The sequence below is a fragment of the Staurois parvus genome, unplaced genomic scaffold (assembly GCF_062004578.1).
Source record: "Staurois parvus isolate SC_StPar_1 unplaced genomic scaffold, SC_StPar_1.0 ptg001081l, whole genome shotgun sequence".
NCBI classification, from domain to species: domain Eukaryota; kingdom Metazoa; phylum Chordata; class Amphibia; order Anura; family Ranidae; genus Staurois; species Staurois parvus.
Window position 1 is genome coordinate 160935 of NW_028318877.1, and position 14657 is coordinate 175591.

The 14657-nt window shown below is 46.2% G+C and overlaps 1 protein-coding gene across 2 annotated transcripts in view; it reads right to left on the reverse strand.

Moving 5' to 3' along the window:
- The window catches only part of LOC149440455 (semaphorin-3F-like), a 143840-nt gene extending 136289 nt beyond the window's left edge, over nucleotides 1–7551 (reverse strand). For both annotated transcript variants that reach the window (XM_089658590.1, XM_089658591.1), the window contains exon 1: nucleotides 6778–7551. The gene's annotated coding sequence lies outside the window, so the exon portion shown is untranslated. The remainder of the gene's footprint in view (nucleotides 1–6777) is intronic.
- Between the last annotated feature and the right edge of the window lie 7106 nt (nucleotides 7552–14657).

Here is a 14657-nt window from a genome sequence, read left to right on the forward strand (position 1 = left end):
TGGACCTGGAGGAGCTTGCACCTGGTGATGGGTCTTCAGTGGGCTGGCTGCAAGAACCCAGAAGAAACAGCTGGTTCAAAATTACATGAAGAAAAAGAAAGCGGCATGGGACATGGTGTGAGGCACTAGGGTGGTAGGTGGACCTGGTAGTAGGCCATGATCCCCTATTGCCCGGGGGCCCCATGAGTTGTCAGTCCGCCCCTGATCTGGTATCATTGGAAGCCAGCTGCCTCTTCCTCGATCAGGCAGCAGACCCCCCTGATGATGCACAGCAAGGTCCAACCTTCTCCGACCAATATGCTGAAGCTGATGCCTCCTGGCCTATGTGACATGCACACCCCAGAGGCTTCAGGAGTGGAGGAGGAAAAAAAAATTTTTTTTAGATTGCAAGGAGGGAGAGAATTGTAGGGACTTAAAGTGCTTTTTTGGAGGGAGTGAAGGTCTACTCTAAGTTGGGTGGAAATTTACCACCACTGCAGTAGTTCTAATTACGGAAGTTGACAGATGGTATGAATAATAATATAGTTGTTTCACCACCTTGAATGTTTTTTTTTTTTTCTCAAATGGTAGCAAAACCAGCAAAATGTTTACCCGGACCTGCAGCAAACACTGAACCTATGCACAATAGCCATGCACTGGTGTTTTGTCTATGTACATGCCGCATTGTAGGAGGCCCTATCAGTGCCAAACCTCATTCGTCAAAATAAGAGCGACAAAAGGAGGCATTTACCCTCTTCCCAGCCCTTTCGCTTCCACCAATCAGATTTTACTTTTTAACAGTTTCGGGCAGATGATTTTTTTTTTTTTTTTTTTCATTGCTTGCCAAGAATGACTGCACTTTAACACATTGCTCTTTGCCTTACGAAACACATGACATTCCAATATTTAATCCACAATGGCTTTCTTATTTAAAGAGATAGAACATCGTAATGGAAGAGATTCACGCATTCGCACACCAAACACCATCGTAATGGAACAAACAATTCTTGGAGCACCTAGTCTGCCAAAAAGCAGGTTGGTAAATTCAGACAATTACCCATTGTACTTCGTTGCAACCAAGAGATAAGCCAGGACAATCTGCAATGGAATTTACTACGATTGATTAGCAGTTGTACCTAGAATGGAAAAAAGGTCACTGGATGGTCAGATTGTTTGCAAGCAACCAGAAAAGCTGGCAATCGTGGCCAACCTAAAAACCAGCACCGAGCCTTTGCAACCCTTCAACGAGCCTTTGTAACCCTTCAAGTTGCCTTTGTAACCCTTCAAGGAGCCTTTTTAACCCTTCAAGGAGCCTTTGTAACCCTTCAACGAGCCTTTGTAACCCTTCAACGAGCCTTTGTAACCCTTCAACGAGCCTTTGTAACCCTTCATAGCACAAATTTTGTAACAATTTCTTACTATCAGCAAGACAACCTTCTGCCCGCACTGTTAGCAACACTCCAATGCAGAAACACGTTGGGGTTTATTTACTAAAGCTGGAGAGTCCAAAATCAGACTCCCTTCTGCATAGAAACCAATCAGCTTCTAACCTCAGCTTGTTCAATGAAGCTTTGGCAATGAAACCTGGAAGCTGATTGGTTTCTATGCAGAAGGGAGTCTGATTTTGGACTCTCCAGCTTTAGTAAGTAAACCCCGTTGGGTCCAAGGATGAAGTAGAAGAACTATTGTTCGGGAGGGGATTAGGAGATGCCTACTGTTTTATGGATTTAAAAAAGCTGAAAACTGGAAATCACTCAAGAAGCGTCTCGGGTTAACATCCGCCCAAAGGGTTAAGAGTCTAATTGCTCTCTTTTTTTGGCAGAGGTACCATTTCAGGCTTTAGAAAAAAGGAAGAATGCCGATCTGTCAGCTTGGCTTTTCTCAGCTTCATGTACAAGAGAGCAACCACCACCTCTCAAACCTGGGACACCTCGTACCAGGCACTAGATACCAAATGGCTTGTGTTTTTTTTCTCCCCCCCCCCCCTATCTCCATCCAACTTAGGGTTGGTATGGGAGGGTGAGCGAAGAACGTGCTGGAAGGAAGAACAGAATGGGCAAGGTAGAAAAAAAAAAAAAAAGAAGGGGGGATAGAGCGAAGGAGAGAGAAAGTGAGAGCCGAGGGGGATGGAGGGATGAGGTGAAAGAGCAAAGCTTCACGATGACTAGACAGGGTGGAGACTTGTAAAGGGAGATGTACTTGTCAACTACAAAAGGTGAGAGAAGGACAAGTCAAGAGTATGACACATTGATAGGGTGTGAATAGAGACTCAGCCAGCGGAAAAAAAGTGCAGTTGAAAAGCCACTGTACGGCGTTCTACGGCAGAACACATGAATGCAAGCAATGCCAGCACAGCAACAGAAAGCAAAGAACAAAGCTCTGAATATTCATGGGTGGAAAATTTTAAAACAATTATGTGGCAGGACATTTGTATTCAAAAGTAATGATTTACAACAGCCTCTCTCAACCAATTCAACACAGAGGAACCCTTGGAATAACCTTCTGGTCGCAGGGAACCCAGGCTGAAAACTACTACATGGACAACTTGTGATACATTCGTGTGGGAAGATTGTTCCTTACACCTTGGGTCATTGGGAAGAATTACCCCACAGAGAGCTAAAAAGGTCAATGGTGTCAGTGGGAACTTATCTGAGAGGCAGGAATTGCTCAAGGAACCCCTAGCAACCTCCAGGGGAACCCTGCTTGAGAAACCCGGATTTATACTTAAGCTCCAGGGGGCTTTATATCTTGATAGCTAACTGGGTTCTAAAAATGTCTTTGTTCTATCTAAGCTAGCCAATAAATGACATGGCTTTCGGATTCACCCGGAAAGGTCACACGTGGGCAAATAACTCAGAAGAAAGCTGCGTACTAAAGCAACCTAGAAAAGCCATAAAGCTCAAATCCAAGATGTAACCATGGGCATAGATCAGTGGTCCACAAACTGTGGCCCAGGGGCCAGATGCAGCCATTTGCTTGCCCTTACCTGGCCCTTGGGGCACAATTCCTTCCACTGATATGAGACATCATGCTTTCCACTGACACCAACAATGGTGCACTAGTCCTTCCACTGATACATGTCACTGTCCCTTTCACTGACACCAAACAATAAGGGAATATTCCTTCCACTGATGCGAGACCCTATCCTTTCCACAGACACCAACAATAGGGTACTATTCCTTCCAATGATAGGAGACCCTATCCCTTCCACTGACACCAACAATGGGGCACTATTGATTCCACTGATACAAGTCACTATCCCTTCCACTGACACCCAACAATGAGGGAATATTCCTTCCACTGATGTGAGACCCTATCCCTTCCACTGACACTAACAATAGGGTACTATTCATTTCAATGATAGGAGACACTATCCCTTCCACTGACACCAACAATGGGGCACTATTGCTTCCACTGATACAAGTCACTGTCCCTTCCACTGACACCCAACACTAAGGGAATATTCCTTCCACTGATGCGAGACCCTATCCCTTCCACTGACACTAACAATAGGGTACTATTCCTTTCAATGATAGGAGACACTATCCCTTCCACTGACACCAACAATAGGGCACTATTCCTTCCAATGATACGAGACCTTATCCCTTCCACTGACACCAACAATATTGTATTATTCCTTCCAATGATACGAGACCCTATCCCTTCCACTGACACCAACAATATTGTATTATTCCTTCCAATGATACGAGACACTATCCCTTCCACTGACACCAACAATGGGGTACTATCCCTTCCAATGATACAAGACCCTATCCCTTCCACTGACACCAACAATAGGGTACTATCCCTTCCAATGATACAAGACCCTATCCCTTCCACTGACACCAACAATATTGTATTATTCCTTCCAATGATACGAGACCCTATCCCTTCCACTGACACTAACAATAGGGTACTATTCCTTTCAATGATACGAGACACTATCCCTTCCACTGACACCAACAATGGGGTACTATCCCTTCCAATGATACAAGACCCTATCCCTTCCACTGACACCAACAATAGGGTACTATTCCTTCCAATGATACGAGACACCATCCCTTCCACTGACACCAACAATAAGGCACTCCCAGTGACCCCAGGACATTTTCTACTCCCGCTGCCCACAGTCCGGCCACCCCTAACGACTGAAAGACAATAAACTGGCAGTTTGTTTAGACAGTATGGCATAGATGATCATTAACTAGACTTGATGGCTTTGAGTTCCTACAGCCCTCACCATCAGTGAACAGATCTCAGCCAGGATACGATTTTCCGTGTGGCAGACAATAATTCCGAAACATAAAAGTGTCACCATGGTGCATGAGAATAAACACAAACACACACATCCAGGGGCGGACTGACAACTCATGGGGCCCCCGGGCAATAGGGGATCATGGAGCCCCTGTGTCCTTGCCCATACTCAAAGCACATCCAAAAAAGCCTATAAAAAAGGTACCAGGGGCATTTCATGGTGTCCCCCTACTGACCCTGGGCCCTCAGGCAGTGCCCGAGTGCTTGAATGGTCATCCCGCCCCTGCAAACATCTATGCTATTGACCTACAGGTCTGTGCAAAAATGAGATCTTCGGGGGCTGGCTGGTGCACAACAGCTGATGTCTACACAGCCAACATAAGGTGGAGATCAAACTTTCAAGCAAATTGGCGAGATAATAGACTTTTGTCCTGACCGCATGCGTGACCCGTTTTGCTGCATTAGGCCTGAACAGCCATGTTAAAATTTCAAATGGTGCCAAGTGGGCCTGTCTTCGGTTCTCCATGGCTACTTGCAAAATTTGCCTTCAGCCACCGTACCATTAACTCAATCATTCTTATTAAAAACAAAAAGATGATGGGACTATACAAGCCACCCTTTGTTCCCTTTGCACACCGTCTGCCCCCCCCCCCCCCCCCAACAACTTTGCATGCTCAAAAAATGTATTATTGTTTCTTCTGTAAGAGTTTACCTGATTTGTGGAACTTGCAAAAAAATTAAAAAATAAAGAGACCACTTATAAATGGATGCTATGGGGGTTATTTACTAAAACTGGAGGGTGCAAAATCTGGTGCAAGTTCTGCACAGAAGCCAATCAGCTTCCAGGTTTTATTGTCGACGCTTAATTGAACAAGCTGAAGTTGGACGCTGATTGGCCACCATGCATGGTCGCACTGGATTCTAAGTGCCCCAGGTTTAGTAAATCTCCCCCATTGTATCTTTCATGTGGAACCTGCAATTTAAAAAAAAAATTTCATGGACTGTACAGATACCTCAAAAGCCTGCAGAGGCATAATGAAGGAAGAGGCATCCCGTATCATTTGCAATGGTCATTATTTCATTATCTTGCGTAAAGATATTAAAACGGTGCTGAGGGTTTGTAAACTCAGTGGATTACTCTTTATTTGTTGTTAATATTGAGTGCCTACATAAAGAGAGCAAGAAACTCTCTGGGGTCCCTGGCTGGACACCCCAAGCTTGAGTCCACTGGACTTAGTCATGGACAGACTTCTTGTAGGCTAATGTTTACCCCTAAGTTTTTGGTTCTACAGGTCTGGTTGGATGCCTAGCGATACTTTTGGTGCCGATAAGGGGGTTCTCAACGATATGCCAATTGTGTGGTCTGAGGCAGGTCCCTGGATGGACACCCGGAGCTTGAGTCCACTGGATTTAGTCATGGACAGACATCTTGTAGGCTAATGTGTATCCCTAAGGTTTTTGGTTCTACAGGTCTGGTTGGATTCCTAGCGATACTTTTGGTGCCGATAAGGACGTTCTCAACGATATGCCAATTGTGTGGTCTGAGGCGAGTCCCTGGCTGGACACCCCGAGCTTGAGTCCACTGGACTTAGTCAGGGGTACACAATAGCCTACAAGAAGTGTGTCCATGACCAAGTCCAGTGGACTCAAGCTCGGGGTGTCCAGCCAGGGACCCGTCTCAGACCACACAATTGGCATATCATTGAGAACGCCCTTATCGGCACCAAAAGTATCGCTAGGCATCCAACCAGACCTGTAGAACCAAAAACCTTAGGGGTACACATTAGCCTACAAGAAGTCTGTCCATAAGGTTTTTGGTTCTACAGGTCTGGTTGGATGCCTAGCGATACTTTTGGTGCCAATAAGGGGGTTCTCAATGATATGCCAATTGTGTGGTCTGAGCCGGGTCCCTGGCTGGACACCCCAAGCTTGAGTCCACTGGACTTAGTCATGGACAGACTTCTTGTAGGCTAATGTGTACCCCTAAGGTTTTTGGTTCTACAGGTCTGGTTGGATGCCTAGCGATACTTTTGGTGCCGATAAGGGGGTTCTCAATGATATGCCAATTGTGTGGTCTGAGGCAGGTCCGTGGCTGGACACCCCGAACTTGAGTCCGCTGGACTTAGTCATGGACAGACTTCTTGTAGGCTGTGTACCCCTAAGGTTTTTGGTTCTACAGGTCTGGTTGGATGCCTAGCGATACTTTTGGTGCCGATAAGGGCGTTCTCAATGATATGCCAATTGTGTGGTCTGAGGCGAGTCCGGTCTTGGTATTAATGATACGTCAAGTTTGCATTTATTAATACATTTTAGTCTGTCCGTGATCCGGATGCTATAATATCTGTTTTTTTCAGGAAATACATTTTTTTTCTTCAATAAAATTACTCTCGATTTAAAGAAAGCAAAAACGAAGAAAAAAGTTGTCACCCCATAAAATAAAAAAAAAAATATATAGTTAATATGGTTGTCCATCCAGTTCAACCAACAAATCTTCATGAAAGTTTACAGAGGAAACCACTAACTTGAGTCCAACCCGGTACTTACCTTTGTGGGCTTGCAAATAAAGGTGAGAAAAAGGTGAGAGGATGAAGGTAACCCCAATCAGCTGATATGGCTTTGCACCACCTCGATCCGTACATTACGAGAAGGACGCATAGTCAGCGAAGGCAACATCCGAAACCCTCAGATGAACCCTTCCACAGGTAACAAGGTACAGGTGTTGGCAGGTAAATGGTTGAGAGACAAGACGACGGTCTTCGCTGGTCCGCCGAGGAGTTACGAGACGAGTTGGGCGAGGAGATCACAGGTCTGACAGGTAGGCGTTGGATGACGTTTGCATCAAAACAATGGTGACAGTGTTGCAGGTGCTTGCAGTCCCAGAATTCCGGCTTACTGTACGGTTCTTGGCGCAAAAAAGGGACATCAGAAGAAAGGAGGGGAAAGAGAGACAACGCAAGTCTAACAAAGTGCCATCGCGCAGAGGAAAAGTGAGACAGTACGAAGGGAGGCTCCACTGTGACAGAACCTGACAGCTCCACTTTCAATTCTGTTGGAGTGTGAAGGAGAAGGGGAGAGACACTGGAGACTGGAGGAGGGAGAAAGAAAGAGGGACACAGAAGACAGAAATGGGAAGGAGGGGGGGTGAAAAAGAGCGAATAAGAGTAAGCACAGAGGGAGGGCCAACACAGCCAGAGGTATGAGGGAGGAGAGAACATTGAAGGAAAGGGAAAAGGACAGAACAAACTACCTGATCCTTTAAATTCACACCAGAGGGAGAGAGAGTGAGCAAGAAGAACCAGAAGAAGACAAGGACCTTCTGTTGGGTAGGGAGAAGCCACCAAAGAAAAACCCCAACACCTGCAGAGACAACACAATAAAAGCCAACAAGGAGGAGGAGAGTTAAGGAGGGGTAATGGAGAAAGCCTGAGGTATGAGAGTGGAGAGAGGGGCAGAAGAGGGAAAGGAGGACCCAGTAATACCTGAAACCGAGAGCCGGAGACAGAATGTGGACAACTGTGTGCCTCAACCCGGAGAAAGACTCCCAAGTGTCGCTACAATGCAATTAACCTCTGACAAGCCAACCACCACACAGAAATAACTTGGCACAAAAGCAACGTCATTCAATCCCCGCGTTATGTTGTGCCAACGCTTCCGCTAATTCGCAGACTATTCTGGGCAGATAAAAAAACTTCAGCGGTCTATGGAGCCTGCTCTTTCCTTTGTCTGAGGGGTGCGTTCCAGTTGATCCACTGCACATTTGAGCCCCGTTCACCGGTTTTCTAACGATGCACCAGTGCTTCGGTGGCCCAAATGTATCGGTCGAATTTTGCGGATAGGGAAAAAAAAAAAAAAAGGTCAGACATATAGAAAATGGGATGACCGGGACACTACCACATATGGACTATAATGAGACTACCGAGAAGGAAGGGGGTCAAAAATTATTATATGTAGACCAAGTAATGGCCCCCACATATATGGCGCCGAAAAAAAAGGTGCTGATAATGGTTTGCGAAAAACGTGCGATATTTATTTCAAGTACTCCAAGTAGCGTCAGACGGCGCTACTTTCAAGTAGCGCCGTCCGTTTACGCAGCGATTTACATATACATTGTACATTCGTGTCAGTCCCTAACCCTCAAGGGGAGTCCAATCTATAATTCCTAACTCACATCCATACATACACATACTAGGGGCCAATATAGACAGGAGCCAATTCACCTACCAGCATGCCTTTGGGATGTGGGAGGAAGCCCACGCAGGCACAGGGAGAACATGTAAACTCCAGGCAGGTGGTGCCATGGTTGGGATTTGAACCAACGACCCGAGTACTGCCAGGTAGAAGGGCTAACCATTTAGCCACTGTGCTGTGTTCACAGGGAGAACATGCAAACTCCAGGCAGGTGGTGCTGTGGTTGGGATTCGAAACAACGACCCTGGTACTGCCAGGTAGAAGTGCTAACCATTTTGCCACGGTGCTGTGTAGGAACAAGAGTTCACAGGGAGAACATGCAAACTCCAGGCCAGGGGCAGACTGACAACTCATGGGGCCCCCGGGCAACAGGGGATCATGGGGCCCCTGTGTCCTTGCCCACACTGAAACTACACCCAAAAAAGCCTATGAAAGGTACCAGGGGCATCTCATGGGGCCCCCTACTGACCTGGGGCCCTCGGGCAGTGCCTGAGTGCCCGAATGGTCAGTCCGCCCCTGCTCCAGACAGGTAGTGCCATGGTTGGGATTTGAGCCAACAACCCTGGTGCTGCCAGGTGGAAGTGCTTTAGCCACTGTGCTGTGTAGGAACAAGAGCTCACAGGGAGAACATGCAAACTCCAGGCAAGTAGTGCCGTGGTTGGGATTCAAACCAACGACCCTAGTGCTGCCAGGTGGAAGTGCTAACCATTTAGCCACTGTGCTGTGTTCAAAGGGAGAACATGCAAACTCCAGGCAGGTAGTGCCGTGGTTGGGATTTGAACCAATGACCCTGGTGCTACCAGGCGGAAATGCTAACCATTTAGCCACGGTGCTGTGTAGGAACAAGAGCTCAATTTCAATGCATCCTATAAAAAAATATAAATATATAAAAATAAAATGTGTGTGTGTGTATATATATATATATATATAAATATTAAAAGTAAATTTAATTTCAGTGCATCCTGAATATATATAATATATAAAAATAAAATGTGTGTGTATATATATATATATATATATATATATATATATATATATATATATATATAATATAAATATTTAAAAAGTTAATTTCAGTGCATCCTGAATTTTCAGTTTCGGTGTGTGCTACCATTTTCAGGTTATTTTAAAGCTCTCTTTTTTTGCATTTTCTCCCCAAACGCACGTTTTGGCCAATGGAAAGCAGCACCCTGCGTGTCATCGTGGGGGCTGACTTACTAAAACTGGAGAGTGCAAAATTTGGTGCAGCTCTGCATGGAAGCCAATCAGCTTCTAAAGCTGGCCACACACGGGTCGAATTTTGAGCAAATTTTCTTTAGAAAATCTGAAATTTTGTGCGTTTTGTAATGCGATGGCGCCACCGTTGATTTCGAAATTCAACCAAGCCTTCAATTTCTCCTCGTGTTGCTACAGAAAAGAATTTTCGTGGCCAAGAATTTTCTTTTCTTTCCAGGTCGCAGCTTTTATATTTTTTGCACGATTCTCCCAACGTTGATTCGAAATTCGTTCGTTTTTTAAAAAAAATTTCCCACACGCCCGATCACTCAAATTTGATGGTCACACGAAAATCGGCCGTTTCTGTGATCCGCGAACGGTGCGAAATTCGAATGAAAATTCTTAGAAAAGATTTTCGAAAGAAAATTCTTTCGGAATTCGAACCGGCTTAACTTCAGCTTGTTCAATTAAGCTTTGAAAAAAAAAAAAGAAAAAACCTTGAAGCCGATTGGTTTCTATGCAGAGCTGCACCAGATTTTTCATTCTCCAGTTTTAGTAAATCACGCCCCATAGGTCGCCATCATTGTATCTGCTTCCTGGGTTTTTTTTCGGCGTGGCTTTTGGAGCTCTTGAACCATGTCTGCTTTGCCAATTTCTTCACAGGCCCTCTGCCATTGACCATGGTTCTTGAAGTGGGCGTCACTGGGGTCATATAGGTTCTAATGGGCCCAAACCAGGCAAGTGAAGTCTCCACATGAAGCATGGATGAACCTGAATCCTTCACAACCCTAAATCTGGGCATTCATGGATCGAAATTCAGCCGGTTCAGCAGGAACTGGCTGAATTTCGATCCATCTATGACTGATCCCAATCTAACCATTGACTTCTTATGTACTGGTCTACTGGAAGCAAGGAGGATTCTTGCATCCACCTCAAATGTGTGGATGGGGGTAATGGGTTCTGTTTTTTTTTTTTCTTCCAGACCACTGAACCATGTATGGCCAGCTTTAGATTGCTATTAGGGTCGGATTAGCTGTTAGGCGGTAAAACGATTATGCCGCACGTTTTCGGGGGCTCTGTTTAAAGCCTATGGGGCCCAAAAGCTCACAATTCTGCCCGAAAAACCTCCATGACTTTTTTGCTCAAGCACCGCTGTCGTGCAAACGGGAACCACTAAATATAACGGGGATCTTTAAGTTGAGCGTTCGGAAAACGATGAATGGGGGCTAAATTCCTTTTGGTCATTTTGTTTCAATTTGCGTTTTTCTTCGTTGATCCATATCTCCAATGAAACAATACAAATATGAACTATCCTGGCAAATTCAGATGCTGACCTACAGACTAGGAAGTCAATACAGCAAAAAAAAATAAGGTGGCACATACACTATATTGCCAAAAGTATTGGCCCCGCCCTCCCAATCATGTGATTCAGGTGTTCCAATCCCCTCCCAATCATGTGATTCAGGGGTTCCAATCCCCTCCCAATCGTGATTCAGGTGTTCCAATCCCCTCCATATCATGTGATTCAGATGTTCCAATCCCCTCCATGGACACAGGTGTGTACAATCAAGCCCCTAGGCATGCAGACTGCTTCTACAAACATTGGTGAAAGAATAGGTCGCTCTCAGGAGCTCAGTGACTCCAAGCGTGGTCCCATGATAGGTGGCCACCTGTGCAACAAGTCCATCCGTGACATTTCCTGGATACTAAATATTCCACGCTCAACTGTTAGTGGGATTATAACAAAGTGGAAGCAACTGGGAACAACAGCCACTCAGCCACCAAGTGGTAGGCCACGTCACATGACAGGGCGGAGTCAGCGCATGCTGAAGCGCACAGTGCGCAGAAGTCGCCAACTGTCTGCAGAGTCAATAGCTAAAGACCTCCAAACTTGGTGTGGCCTTCAGATGAGCCCAACAACAGTGCGTAGAGAGCTTCATGGAATGGGTTTCCATGGCCGAGCAGCTGCATCCAAGCCTTACATCACCAAGTGCAATGCAAAGCGTCCGATGCCGTGGTGTAAAGCACGCTGCCACTGGACTCTAGAGCAGAGGAGACGTGTTCTCTGGAGTGACCAATCATGTTTCTCTGTCTGGCAATCCGATGGACGTGTCTGGGTTTGGCAGTTGCCAGGAGAACAGTACTTGCCTGACTGCATTGTGCCAAGTTTAAAGTTTGGTGGAGAGGGGATTATGGTGCAGGGGTGTTCTTCAGGGGTTGGGCTTGGCCCCCTAGTTCCAGTGAAGGGAACTCTTAAGGTGACATGTTGGCCAATTTCATGCTCCCAACCTTGTGGGAAGAGTTTGGGGATGGCCCCTTCCTGTTCCAACATGACTGCCCACCAGTGCACAAAGCAAGGTCCATAAAGCCATGGAGGAGCCAGTTTGGGGTGGAGGAACTTGACTGGCCTGCACAGAGTCCTGACCTCAACCCCATAGAACACCTTTGGGATGAATTAGAGCGGAGACTGTGAGCCAGGCCTCAACCCCCGACATCAATGCCTGACCTGACAAATGTGCTTCTGGAAGAATGGTCCAACCTTCCCATAGACACCCTCCTAAACCTTGTGGACGGCCTTTCCAGAAGAGTTGAAGCTGTTATAGCTGCTAAGGGCGGGGCCAACTCAATATTGGACCCTGGAACACTAACTCAAGTTCTTGATTGATTATATTGGCAAATACTATCAGACAGTAATAGAAAGTAGGGATGAACCAATACCCATTTTTTTTTTTTTTTACGGAAAGTACGAGCACTAATACCAATTACGATACCTTTGCGGCACCATTTGAGACCACAAAAAATAAATGGGCTCAAATTGCACTGCAAAGAATCACATGCGGTTTTTGAACAGGAATGCGGTGCAATTTCTGTCCGAATTGCATGAGGATTCCCTCACCGCTCCTGAGTGAACCCGGGCTGAAGTCACCATGACAAAGTGCAGAATTTACAATGGATCTCTAAGCTCTGAAAAGCAGGGGGCGGGGAGCTGAAGTTACATTAGTGAGGAGAGCTTTGAGAGCTGATTGGAGGGAAGAGACACACCCCCCTCGACACACACAGGAACAGAGATGAGGCTGAAAATCACAGACTGTGCCCTCTCCTGTCACCATTTTTCTCTTGGTGTCAGGCAAACTCATCAGAAGTGACTCATGCAGGCAGCAGAGGAAGGAGGTAGCAGACAGAAATGACACTTAGTGCCTCTGGACTGAGACAAGTACACACTATAGAGGGATATGTTTTGTTCATATTTCATGTCTGAGATATAGATATATATATATATATATATATTTATTTATTTATTTTTAAATAACAAACATGTCATACTCACCTGCTCTGCGCAATGGTTTTGCACAGAGCAACCAAGATCCTCCTCTTCTGGGGCCCCCGCCAGCACTACTGGCTCCTCCTCCCCCCTTCCCCCACTAAGAGCCCCCATAGCAAGCTGCTTGCTATGGGGGCACTCATGCAGGCTCGTCTATTGACACAGACAGTGGGACTTGGTCCCTCCCTCCACTCCATCACTGGCTGTGATTGACAGCAGCAGGAGCCAATGGCTTCCACTGCTGTCTCTAAGCCAATGAGGAGGGAGAGAGCACTGGAGCCTCTGCTGGTGCAACAACACACAGAATTTGTTTAAAAAACAAAATTGGAAAATTGCCGATATTTACACAAAAAAAACCCCAAAAAGACGTATTTTGCTTCGTTAATCCCCTTGACTCCTTATAAGTGCCTTCTAGCTCTCTGACTTGAGTCACCAACTCTTGAAGGCTACATCCATACCGCCAGAGCCCCACCAGAAAACGGCGACACATCAGGTGTACGACTAGGTCATCTAGATCGCTCATCAGAGGTCAGAAGCCTTCGGAGATCCCACTTTACTGGGCACAAAGAAGTCGGGGATAAAGAAGTTGTTCCTTATAAGTGCCTTTTGCCTCTCCGACTTGAGTCACCAACTCTTGAAGGCTACATCCAAACCCCCAGAGCCCCACCAGGTGTACGACTAGGTCACCTAGATCGGTCATCAGAGGTCAGAAGCCTTCGGAGATCCCACTTTATTGGGCACAAAGAAGTCGGGGATAAGGAAGTTGTTCCTTATAAGTGCCTTCTGGCTCTCCGACTTGAATCACCAATTTTTGAAGGCTACATCCATACCTCCAGAGTCCCACCAGGTGTACGACTAGGTCATCTAGATCGGTCATCAGAGGTCAGAAGCCTTCGGAGATCCCACTTTATTGGGCACAAAGAAGTCGGGGATAAGGAAGTTGTTCCTTATAAGTGCCTTCTGGCTCTCCGACTTGAATCACCAACCCTTGAAGGCTACATCCATACCTCCAGAGTCCCACCAGGTGTACGACTAGGTCATCTAGATCGGTCATCAGAGGTCAGAAGCCTTCGGAGATCCCACTTTATTGGGCACAAAGAAGTCGGGGATAAGGAAGTTGTTGCTTATAAGTGCCTTCTGGCTCTCCGACTTGAGTCACCAACTCTTGAAGGCTACATCCAAACCTCCAGAGCCCCACCAGGTGTACGACTAGGTCATCTAGATCGGTCATCAGAGGTCGGAAGCCTTTGGAGATCCCACTTTATTGGGCACAAAGAAGTCAGGGATAAGGAAGTTGTTCAATTTTCTGGTATTATTTTTCTGCCTGCGGCCCCGTGCCCAAGACACTGCAACTTTTTAAACAGCCTCCCTGTGTGCCCATGAAAAGGCTCATTACATATTCTGTTCTTCGCATGTTCTCGTGACCTTGGCGTGCCCTTTCTGCTTTGTTTTGCCAATCCTCTGCTCTGTCAACTACTCCATTTATATACAGAGCAGGTACATAGCTGGCAGCGCTAACCTCTCCCCCACTCCAACCCTCTTCATCTATGCTCCCCACTGAGCGCAGAAGATTTCTATACCATAGCTTCATCCATAATCTAGACGTATCAAGGGCAATAAGCCTCGCTGCCCTTTACCCCCGGCTTAGACAAGAGAATGCTCTGTGCTGGAAGCTGTAGGCTATTCTCTGCCTCAGCGG